The sequence below is a fragment of the Colias croceus genome, chromosome 14, assembly GCF_905220415.1.
Source record: "Colias croceus chromosome 14, ilColCroc2.1".
Taxonomy (NCBI): domain Eukaryota; kingdom Metazoa; phylum Arthropoda; class Insecta; order Lepidoptera; family Pieridae; genus Colias; species Colias croceus.
In genome coordinates this window covers 4,811,714-4,825,285 of record NC_059550.1, presented here as the reverse complement: position 1 = coordinate 4,825,285, position 13,572 = coordinate 4,811,714, and positions in this window count along the sequence as shown.

Genomic DNA, 13,572 nt, shown 5'->3' with positions numbered 1-13,572 from the left:
TATATTTTAGTGCAGATGATGCAACTATCTGTTTCATAACTACGTGTTAAATAGAAAGCGAGATAGTTTTTATTTGTTACACAAAATGTTTTTAATTTATTTTATTTTAAAGGATTACATAATAATACGTCTGTACATTCGAATTATATAATGATGTTAGGTATGACAGATAAATAATATTATTTTTTTAAGCAATATGTATTTAAAATATTTGCACTACTATGTAGTCAATGCTTTGTTTCATAAAACCACCCAGAAGATCACATACAACGAGTTAAAAGAAATAAAATTTGAAGCCTTTTAATTAGTGCACAGTCAGACGCACCGTATTTCGATGACGCTAAACCACAGTCCATCAGACACGCCGCATTCGGAGCGATTTTCAAAGCGGCTAACATTTTTAGCAAACAACACTGCGGGGAATCCACCTCCCTATTCCAAACATGTCAGGGGTAATGTTTACAGGGAGTGCGAATTGTTAACATCGTCGGTCGGTTCACCGTACTGCATAACTTTTTGCACAGTTTTGTGGAGCGCACCTGAAAAAGTTCAAACCACGGCCAGTAATTCACTACAGTCATGACATGCAAACGCCGCTCGAGTAATCACATTTTGTGTTGTCCTTTTGTTACAGCGGCCATTGTGCTAGGAGACAAAAACGACGTGATTTGTTGCCATTATGGAGGAGAAAATGTGACACTACGAATTAATTTGAAGCAAAAACTAACGTCGCTGGGGAACTAGTTTAAATTCGTGGCAGTCCTTTTGTATCGGGGCTTTCTTTGTTGTGCGCTTAATAATTTTGTATAATACTATTTTAATTTTAATACGTTTGGAAAAGAGGAGAAATGGGAAGTTTATATAATAAGGCGATTAATTTCTCATTATAGAATGATTGAATAAATAATTTTCAATCGCAGAGAACCACATTGTAATGACAATAGCATGCATTTTTCACTGATCTTTTTTTTATGGATCAGATATTTGCGTACATTCGTTACTATTTTTGCTTGTAAGTCAATTTAAAACCTACTCATTAATTTTACATTTTTCTTATTACTTGTAGAGTTCCAGACATTTCAAAAGCTGAAAAAACTTTTAGGCTCCTAGTACAAAAGATAAACCTCACAACTTTTAGCATCTTTACACAGGATTCGAAATAAAGACTTGACTTATTACATTGAAACTCACCGACCCATTTAACTTACAGCAAAATTGTATCCAAAGTTTTCACCCATATCATTTCATATAAGTGGGTATTTCGTGATCATCTAAAACGTAAACGTTAAAGCAAACCCAAAGGTACTTTTATGCTCGAAGTGAAGGCAAAGGGATATAATTTGTACATAAAAGCGGTAAAAAGACTTTATAATATGTGGAAGGGTCATTACACGCCTCTTGAGTTCACAGCACTTGCAAAAACAACCTCGAAATGAGACGTGTTCTTTTGTGCCCGTGACGTTAGACGTGTACCGTACTTACTCCGCAATATTATTTTACTAATTAATAATTGCTCTTTATTATTTAGGAGAAGATTATAATATAAAAACAAATGTCATAAAACGATTACACAAAAGAGATTAATGAAGATTCTAGATAGTAAAAATGAAATCGATAAATTATCGGATAGATGAATCCCATTGAACCTAAGCGCCCTACAGCAAAGAAGTAGCCAAAAACTTCCAATACCTCGACAGAAATATTACACCTATCGAATTAGTAAAGAGAAACAAAATGTTAATTGGCCTTGAACTGTTTATAACTTATTTAGTCCCTGTGTAAAATGAAAATGTTTTCAGTAAAAAAATAAAGCAACCTAGACGAAAAACGTCAAAACAGGTGACGCAATAACAACATGATTAAGAGTTTTAACCATTTAACCCAATGTTTTGTTTGAAATATTGAAAATAGACCGATTCGTCTCTGTCAACGGCCCCTGCTCTCTGACTTGGATTAATGGGTTACGTAATTAAAGTAGTGTACCAGGTGTGGTTTTTACCCTACGCGACCGCCAGCGTTTGTGCGTATAATGTGTGAAAGAAAATAGGGTTATCAAAACTTAGCGGATAGACAACTTTCATAATTATTATGACTGGAATTGTGTTTGGGTTTTTATACATGTAGATTGTAGAAATTACGACAAGTTACGTTGTCCGTTTTAGTTGAGGTTAAAATGGGCCTTGCACGCCTGATTAATTACATGTGAAACCCATGCGTTCATGAATTAGGGTGCGTTTATGTGTGTATGTGTAGAGCCATTTTGCGAGAAATGTAAGAACAGACAAAGGTTTTGGTATGTGACTCAGGCGCAAATTTCGTCTTGTATGAGGCTTATTTCCTACCAATTCAGTCAAGCACAAAAAATATTTTTTCCAACAAAACCAGTATATGTATAGAAATTTACTCTAATATCTATCTCTGTCAAACAATTAATAATTTCCAAAAGTTACGTGGATAATTAAGAAATTATTACAATTAGACAAAGCGGGCGAAATTTCACTCTGGAAATAAGCTCTCGAGCCGTCAAAAAAGCTCCGAAATTTTCAAAGGAAAATTAGATGATTAATCAATTATCCGTAAAGACCGAGACGTGGGATCCCGCAGAGATTCGTTCTGATTACGATCGGATTAGGGCCTAAGACCCGTGAGAGACTCCACATGGAAATCCCTGCTAAGCGACGGTAAGCGTGACCCTTGGAGTAATCCTTACGGGTCACCGCTAGTCTCTATGGAAATATAACAAGAGATGTTATAATGTTTTTACTTGACGTCAGTTCAGATGACAATGCGACTTTGTGGCTGTTTTAATTGGTTTTTAACTACGCTGCTGATTGCTGCTTTTTACTTTTTATTATTTTAGCGGTGCGGGTGCTGGGTTAACTGTTGGCTATATTAACATAATAGGTACTTTCAATATTGAACATTTACTACATATCTACATAATGTGTATATACAAAGAATTAACTATTGATTTAAATCGATCAGAAAATAAAAATATAGGAATATTATGTTTACAATGAGAAAATAAAACAAATCTAGCTACATCATAAACCTACATTAAAAGAATGACCTTTTTGCTTAATTTTGAAATCACACTAACAATAGTCAGAAGCTATACCTTAATTGATAAAACAAATCTTTATAGAGTACCATCTATTTTTAACATTTCACCTAAAAGCTTAGAAACTCTTAGAAGACTTGAATAAAAACATTGTAGAGCCCCAGGGTATTTTTTTTAATTTTTCATCTAAAGAAAATTTCTTTGTCTGCAATGTCGAACGCAAAACGCGTCCCTTTTTATGACTTAACCAACAATAGTGCCACAGTTCTTGGTCATGAATTTGTCGGCGGAGTCGAAAATTTAGTGGAATCTCTTTTAAACTTGACCTGTTATTTAGAACAGAGGCATGAGTAAAGCAAAATGTTTGAAGTTTTATATAGTTTAGCTACTATACCGTTATTTATTCAATATTTGGATTTTATAAATGAATGTGCCTCCATCACCTACACAGTCTACATTATGTACCCACTTTTAACAATATTGTTCTAATTTAGCACTACCTACATGTCTGTCGTATATAACAATGGCGCAATAGAGCATTTTGTAAGTAGAATGTTTTAGCTTTCTACCTACTTAATTGCACTATTCTTTCTTGTAGCTATTAGTGTACATATCAAAATTAACAACGCATGCATGTTGCATTCACACAATTAAATAAATGATGATTTTGGTATTAACTTAAATTAATTGTAACAGAATTGGTATATGTTTGAAAATGTTACTTTATTTTATAGAATTTATAAATATTACTAGCTACCTATCTAGCCAGTGCCTACTGAGCAGAGAAGCATATTCTAATGAATATAAATAAATATAGCACGATGCACCAACTGAATACAACATAAAAATAATATTTTTAATTAATGACTACATAATATAATATTACTTTAAAATGAAATTTCCACTCCACGCCTTTCTTTGTGCCGCGTTCAGTGTGCCCACATCCGTACGAGGGATTACGCGACACCCGCACCGAAGCCGCCGGCGTTTTGTATTATCTCTTAGATTCCTCTTTTATAAAAACAAAGAGACTCTCGCCATTTACGAATTTCTCACTCTTTTGCTCACACGATTGTCGCAACGAGGCCACCCAGGGCGTTTGATTTGGGTGTGTGTAGATTTCGTGTTTATCCTTGTTTATCGATAACCTACTAGTATTTTTACCTATTTGTATTTTTTTGTTATGTTTTTGTATAAAGTTTTCCTAATACCTTCCATAACCGAAGAGAGCAGTCTTTTATAAAGTTGAATGTATCTCTAAAAATATAGAGAAATCTAGATTATGACTAACCTTTAACCTACTTCAAATAGCATAGAAAATAGCCTCATTTCCCGCCATTCCTATCTTCCACAAAACACATTCCTTAAAACAAAAGAATGCATTCACATTATGAATCACAGACACCTTTGGAACTGGACATTCATATAGAAGCAATTTCAAATCAAAAGACATTTCACACTGAACATTACCCAGGTGGAAAAATCTAGACCTTAGCCGGTCAGCACATGGAACGCAAATTATTCACACTCGCTTTTACAGCCTCAGAGCGTGTTCATACGGACATTCATAAAACAATATTTCAAATCTCTTAATTTTATAGTAGAGCCATTTTAATAGGCAACATTTGACAGTTCAACAAAATTCAACAACGTAACCTAGTAACGACGACATAGAATAACATGATATTTCGTTTTGTTAGAACTGCACATTTGCTTAACTTTTTTCAATTACGATTACATATTTATAATAATAATGACCGATACAAGTAATTTTAAGATTTCATTTTACTGATAAACCATTCTAAACATAATAAACAATTTCTGAATTGAATAACTGACGTCGCTACAATTTTGTGTCAATAAACCTTTTTTCATTTTAAATACTAGAGACGTTACTCTAAAAATCGAAATCTGACATCTAGAATCGAATGCATTGATTACTTGTGAATAAAAATCATCATAAATTAATAAATTCGATTGATAAATGTTTCAAATCCGTATCGATTAATACACTTTAATCGATGTTTTTAAGCAGGTTACCTCTCTTCGAAGATAAAATTGATAGACGTCAAATGTTGCCTATTAAATTGGCTCGACTATAGATGCGCCTTCAAGGCTACCGCTACGTAGTAATTAATTCAATGTTCGATAATAGTGCTGTATTAGAACATATGACACTTTACTATCCCGGTTATAAACTTTGTATACAGTAACAAGTTTCATGAATATCTGGATAGGTAATAGGTATCTACGCGTTAGCAAATACAATCTAGATATCTTAGATAATAAGTGCTGCTAAAAATGAGCCTTATGACATAATTGATACATTTTTAAGACAACTTACTCCTAAAAAGGAAATACAGTTACCGCTGTATAGGATTATCTTACTTTTGGGAATCTACAAAATATCAAATCTGTTTTAGGAACATATCTCTGATACAAACTGTTAAACAGTTTCTGTGTGAACGGGCTGTTATGCTAGAAACAGTTGTACAAACGCCTTCGTGACCTAGTTTCATTTTAACATTTTCATTTCACACTTTTGCTTATATAACGTGTGAAGTGTCTCTTCTTTCAGCCTAGAAGCGCGGTCCGTATTAACTTTAGTGGCTTATGTTTTTACTACCTATTTATAAACGTTAGATACCTGTGTTATAATAAGGTCGAAACATGGTCATTTTAAATTCAGAAATAATTTCATATACCTACATATATGTCGTAACCACGTTGTAAGCATTCAGACATGTAAAAGAAAATAAATCTCTAGGAATATCAAAAGCAATTACATTAAATCAAAAGAACGCAAAAGATTTAATATCCAACTATTTAAAGTTATAGATCTTGCTGTAACTTCTCCTATTAATTAGAAAGGAAATTAACTTGCACTAAAGTGTGCCAACTGCCAAACTATGAACTACTTTGTTACAATCGAAGATGGCGTCGAAATGAGACAAAAGGAACATTACGAACTAAATATTACCCATCCATAATATACCTGATCGTGATTAAGTATATCATAATTAAAATAAGTAAGTCGGAAACATTTTTAAGTTTTATTTGTTAAGATGCTCGAGAAATTTCTCTTAAAAGGAGACAAGGTAAAAGTAAAATATTAGAATTTGGAATCATAACTTCTTAAATAATTTTTTTTTAATAAACACCTAGATTCTTATAAAGTGTGCATCTTTACTCACACTAGATATAGAGTAGCTATCTAAGTTCCCCTGAACACTGTGGACCTATGAGCAAAATAATAACCCTGCCTTCGCATCACTGTGAAAACTAAATGAGATTTGGGGCAGTAATTTTTGAGTTTATCATGAACAGAGCAGTGATTATAAATGCTATATGTATAAGGTTTAAAAATATTGGTGCAATATTATTAAAAAAAATAGTGTAGCGCTGTCTTCGCATTACTTGCTATCACTAATACATATAATAAATAAATAATAAATATTATTATAGCAAAGAGACATAGAAAATTCAATTGAAATCGTAATCGTAGTGTGACATTAGCTGTCACTTGTAGTCTGAATGTAGACGCAGATTGCGGCCTAAGGCGAGCGGTGATTGGCAGCGCTCGCACGTGATGGAAATTGGAAAATCCTTTTCTTTAATTACCTATTATAGTTTAATCTGTGCGAATAATATAAAGAGGCCACATTTTTCTTTTAGTAATCTCCAAAACTGCACTTTATGTTTTTTTCAATTATTTTACCATCAGACAGCTATTTTTTACCGATAATGTTTCTTTTTTTTATCCCAATTATATGTTTTACATGTACATTGTTAAATAAAACTTAATGTTAACATGAGTAATAAGAATTAGATAAGTAACTACATCCGTGCATTAGAGAGAGTAGAGCAAATCCGTTTATTACCGTGAAGATTTTCCTTACATTATTATCGTACTTGAAGTTAAATATAATAAATATTATTCACCTTAATCTACTATCACAAAATATCCGCAGTATTTATTGTAATTTCTCTAATCTACTGACGCTTATACATAGATCCGAAATTGCCTGGGACGTTATAGTACTAACTGAATGTTGGCTCCCTTCTGCGCGACACATCCCAAACCTTAACAACTATAGCCATGCATCATCTACTTCTCATAAAACTCAAAATGAAGGAGTCGTTATATACTTTAATAAAAACCTTCCCATTACTCACGAAGAACCTTATCTATGCGATGCTAATTGTTTAATGTTATCTGTCAACTCTGAAACTTGTATACTTGCTATTTACCGCCCTCCAGGCCAAACCAATACTTCAAACTTTGTCAATTCACTAGAATCACTTCTAACCAGACTTAACTCTTACAAAAATATAATTATATGCGGTGATATCAACATTGATATCACACCGAACACAAGCGATAAACGTTCATTTGAATATCTTAACATCCTTGCTAGCCATCGAATCCTGCCAGGCCATAGTCTTCCTACTCACGGACGAACATGCCTAGACCATGCCATGATACGCTCCAGCTTAAATGTAACATGCCTAATAATTGAGTCATCTATTACAGACCACGAATGCGTTGTTATAAGTCTAAAGCTCATCAAATCAAATTATAAATCTAATAATCTATGTCATTCAATTGATTTTGATGGGCTTGAAAATGACCTATTATCTACTAATTTTCAACAAATTTCTACCTTCTCTGACGTTAATCTAGCTACAGACAAATTTGTATCGCTTTTATACCAACATATAAAAAATAACATGCGTATAGTCAAAATCCCATCAAGGCAACGGATCTTTAAGCCATGGATCACAAAAGGGCTTTTGCGTATTATGAGAAATCGGGACAATCTATACATTAAATCAAAAAAACATCCGACTAATGAAACTTTAAAACTCATTTACAAACGTTACAGGAATTTCTGTAACTCTTCATTAAAAAAAGCAAAGCGCAACTATGATAAGCAAGCTATACAAAAAACTAAGGGTAATACTAAAAAATTATGGACAACCATTAAGGAAATAAGTAACTGTAATAAATCTGATAATCATAATTCTGCTCTTTTAAATTCATGTGATCCCCAAAAAAGCGCCAATGACGTTAACCAATACTTTTCTAGCGTAGGCGAAAATTTGGCAAAACAAATTATCGACTTAAATCATAATGCGTTTCCACCGCAGCTTCCAAACCACCTTCCTCTTTTGTCCCCATCAGTAAATTCCTTCGTTTTACTTCCTACAGACAATAACGAAATCTCTCATGTTATAAATGGTTTAAAGAATGACTCTGTAGCTGGTGTTGACCTAATTTCAGGAAGAATTTTAAAGAAGTACTGTAAACTCTTGACACAACCGATCCTACATATCTGTAATCTTGCCATGGATTCGGGCACATTTCCGAGAGCATTTAAATCAGCCCTTATTACTCCCATTCACAAAGGAGGCGATAGAGACTGTGTCAGCAACTACCGACCTATATCCATTTTGCCAACTCTTTCCAAGATCTTAGAGCGACTAATCAATAAAAGACTTATTAATTTTCTAGAAATAAACCACCTACTATCATCCAACCAGTTTGGTTTCAGGCGCGGCAAAGCTACTGGTGATGCTGTGCATGAATTAGTTGACTCAATTATCACAAATTTAGACTCTAAAAAGAAATGCTTAACAGTATTCCTAGATCTAGCTAAAGCATTTGACACGGTCTCTATCCCTCACTTGTTGTATAAATTGGAACGAATGGGTATAAGAGATAACTCCCTAAAACTATTGACTGATTACCTATCGGATAGACAGCAACGCGTGAAGCTCAATCATGACGTGGTTAGTGGGGAATTGTCGGTTAATTATGGCGTTCCTCAGGGCAGTGTCATCGGCCCCACCCTTTTCTTGGCTTACATAAATGATTTATGTAACCTATCTCTTTTTAATGGGAAGATCGTATCATTTGCCGACGATACCGCGCTATTTTTTGTTGGTGACACTTGGGACGATGTGTTCAAATACGCTCAGGATGGATTTAATAAAGTCGGGCATTGGTTACGCCAAAATATCCTAACCCTAAACATTTCCAAAACTAAATATATGGTCTTCGCTCATAAGGTCAATCTACTACCACCTCCTACACTCGTAATATCAGCTCATACTTGTCCCCCAAATCACGTGAACTGTAACTGTCCTGTACTAGAGAGGACTGAAACTATAAAATACCTCGGTACCACTATCGACCAATTTTTATCTTTTAAACCCCACGTAGACACTCTAGTGTCCAGACTACGAAAATTGATTTATATTTTCAGAAGTCTTAGACATGTTGCTGACAGAGAGGTGATAAAAATTGTATATTTTGCACTTTGTAATTCACTGATAGATTATTGTGTTACATCTTGGGGCGGTTGTGCAAAGTCACACCTTATTGAAGTTGAAAGAGCTCAACGTGCCATACTTAAAGTGAGTGCTGGACTTCCATATCGTTACCCCACGTTAGAGCTCTATAGGATGTGGGGTGTGCTTTCGGTTAGACAAACATTCATACTTCACACCATTATGAAGCAACATTCAAAGCTGGTATTTGACCCCACTTTACTCAAGAATAAGCGCCATAATAACACAATTTGTTCATCTACCGCTTTTTCATCAACTCATTCACATAATTTCTTTTGCTTTATGGGACCCTTTCTTTATAATAAAATAAATAAGAAATTAAACATTTATCCCTTGAACAATTACAACTGCAAAAAGACAGTTTCTACTTTTTTGAAATCACTGGATTACCAACAAACCGAAGACCTTCTTAAAGACCTCATTTAAAATTACTCTAGAGTCTTTCTGCTGCAATTCAAGAACACTTTATATAAACTGATATAAACATATAATCACACCTACACATATGATTAATCACACAAACATATACACTTGCGCACACACTCACTCACACACACCCACTCATGCGCGCACACACACACTAGCATACTCACATTCATACCTTTAGGATTTGGTAGGATTTAAATTAAAATTAAAATATATTTTTCTTTTCTCTTTATTTTTTTGTATTAGTGTTTTTTAAGTAAAATTGTCTTCTGATAAGATTTGTATAACTTTATGCATTATTTAGGTACGTACACTTGTGTATTCTCGTATGATATCCGCGAGAGGGGCTGGTGACCTGTACCTCAGACTTCTATGTAGTCTATTTCAGGCACCAGTTTCTCACAACGTTATCTTCTACTATACATTGTGTAGTATTACTAAGTTTTTGTAACCTTTTAATGTTGTGAGAACCAAATAAAGACGATTTTATTATTATTATTATTATTATCTACAAGGTATTTTATTTTTATCAATATACTAGCTGTGCCCGCGACTTCGTCCGCGTGGAATAGCGACTGCATAGTAGTTACTACTTTACATACAATTATTTAGCAAACACGTACTACCATAAACAATTCATAGAATTGTTAATAGAATTTATAACTAATCTAAGCTAAAAAACTTACGTACTTTCCGCAAATCCGGGGCATTTTCCGGGGATATCCGGAAAATGCCTGTAAAATATCTGGAAAATCCCCCGGAAAATGTGTGAAAATGTCCGGGAAATACCCGGAAAATATCCGGAAAATGCGTGAAAATGTTCGGGAAAAGCGTGGAAAATGCCTGAAAAATCTCCGGAAAATGCCAGGGAAATGTCTGGAAAATATCCGGAAAAAGCGTGGAAAATGCCTGGAAAATCCCCGGAAAATGCCTGAGAGATGCCCAGAAAATGCCCGGAGAATATTCAAAAAATGCGTGAAAATGTCCGGAAAAGGCGTGGAAAATGCCTGGAAAATTCCCGGAAAATGTCAGGAAAATGTCTGGAAAATGCCTGGAAAATCCCCGGAAAATGCGTGAAAATGACCGGAAAAAGCGTGGAAATGCCTGGAAAATCTCCGGAAAAATGTCAGGGAATGTCCGGAAAATGCTTGGGAAATGCCTGGAAAATGCCTGGGAAATATCTGGAAAATATCCGGAAAAAGCGTGGAAAATGCCTGGAAAATCCCCGGAAATTTCCTGGGAATTACCCAGAAAATTCCCGGAAAATATCTGGAAAACGCGTGAAAATGTCCGGAAAAGCGTGGAAAATGCCTGGATAATCTCCGGAAAATGTCAGGGGAATGTCAGGAAAATGCTTGGGAAATGCCTGGAAAATATCCGGAAAATGCGTGAAATGGTCCGGAAAAGGCGTGGAAAATGCCTGGAAAATCCCCGGAAAATGCGTGAGGAATTGCCCGGAAAATGCCCGGAAAATATCCGGAAAATGCGTGAAAATGTCCGGAAAAAGCGTGGAAAATGCCACTTCAAATTTGCGAAGTAATTAAAGCAGACAACCAAAAAAAGAAAAAGAAAGCTAAAATCTTTCATATTAAATGTATATGGGATATTCATATTTCATATTATGTACTTAATGTATGGGAGGGTTTAAAGATATTTTTTTTGATATTTCTCGATTTATTTAAAAAAAATGATTACGGCCATTATTAGGTTAAGTACTTTCGATATCAGTTTAAAGTTTTTTGTTATCTGTAATACTTACAAAAAAAAAATCGTCTGTGCACACTGAACGATTACACCTTGTACATGAATGCCTTAGCAAATGTTCGCCGTGATTATTTAAATGATCATAATTTTTTTTTATTAATGAACCAATTGACATGAATTAAACACTAAATGACAAAAAAATTAACTACAGTTTTGGGTTCGGGATCAATTTAATAATTACACCTGCTAATATTTTTTTACATATTTTCATTGTATAAAATCGTAACATAATTTCCTTTATGTATTGTTCTATTAACACATAGATAATATCTTCCCAAGGTACTAAATTTTAATAAAAAAGTTGTTTTTGTTATTTATATCTAAAAAAGAGTATTTATATTAGACAGAAATAAACATAAAATTTTTATAAGTTTTTATGGAAGCTGAATGTAATGCAAATGGGCAAATATAAAAGTAAAATTAGGTATTTAAAATAAATAAATGAAACAACTACCAATTACAGAAAAACTTCTTTTTCGGTTGAAAATTGCTGGATCATGAGTATAATTCTTTATCTCTTACCTTGGGCAGTCTGGAAGAGATCGCTATTATGCGATAAGACCGCCTTATGTACATACCGTGTTAATCCATTTGGTATGATTGTAAATATTTTACTTGGTGTGGTACGTATATTACCACACCAATTGATAAATAATATGTACTCTGATCCCAGTACGATCTGTACCGCGATAGCCATAACGATAATAAAACAATCAGATGACAGTAAAGCACGATTAAAAATCATACTTGTACAGTAGTTGTGAGTGCAATATTTACGTTTCAAAATAACATTTTTTTTGGTACTAAAACGTAGGTAGTTTCTCACGCACGCACGCTGATACGTGGTTGGCTGCCGCTTTTCTCATTCCCGAAAAATATCCTCTAAAATTACCCAAGATTCTTCCAATGATTGTACCATACGTTGGAAATTAACTTTAGTCAACAATTGACCACGCGCCAGGATACTTATTTCTACTACATCCTCATGCAAATCGTTAATTTTTATGAACATTGAATCTGTAAATAAAAAAAATGAAAACATTACTTTACCTAATTTTTATTAAAAAGCTATTAACAAATAAAATTCTATCAAGAACTAAAGTGACCTTCTTTGGGCGTTTAATATAGTCTTGTAAGTTATACATAAAAATAAAATTTCATCATTTTCTTATTTTGTCGTAACTTCAATTCTAATTAAAAACATGAGTCTAACTATATAATAAATTAATAAAGAATAAATATAAAAGCTACAACTTACCTTTTGTGGGAACGCAAGAAGGATTTTTTTAAATGTCACAATTAACTGTTAATAGTGTCTTGTTTGACATCAAATAATAAACATCTACCCTCACTTGTAAAATTTTATTTAGTATATTCACATAAAATATAAGCACCTGAAGTGGACTCTGGGAAGACATGGGTTAAAAAGTTAAATAAATAAGTACAATTAAAAACCCCACCAACATCATATTATTTAATTTTTAATTATAAATTTGCAAGAAGCGTTAAACATGTAAATTGATTTGATTTTAATGAAGTCTCATAGATGGCGCTGTTTCAAATTTGTCTTTATACTACTAAGATTCATTAAACTGTTTTTCTGCCAAAATTACGTAAATGACGTTGTTTTTATAGTGTAAAGCTAGATAATAGCGTGGCTTACCCAAAAACAACATTTAAACATGAGTCTTTAGATTGTACGTTGTGTAATACAAGGAATACGTTAGAAAAATAAAGGTTCACAGCTCCTCCCCCGGAGGTGATAGCATGATAATGTGTATATAAAAGCCTCACCCGACCTGTTAGTAATATTCATGCAAAATTTGAAGTCAATCTATGCGGTACTTTTCGAGATTAGCTCGGACAAATATACAGACAAACAGACAAACAGACAAACCGACAAACAGACAAACAGACAAAAATTCTAAAAACTATGTTTTTGGCTTCTATATCCATTATAGATCATG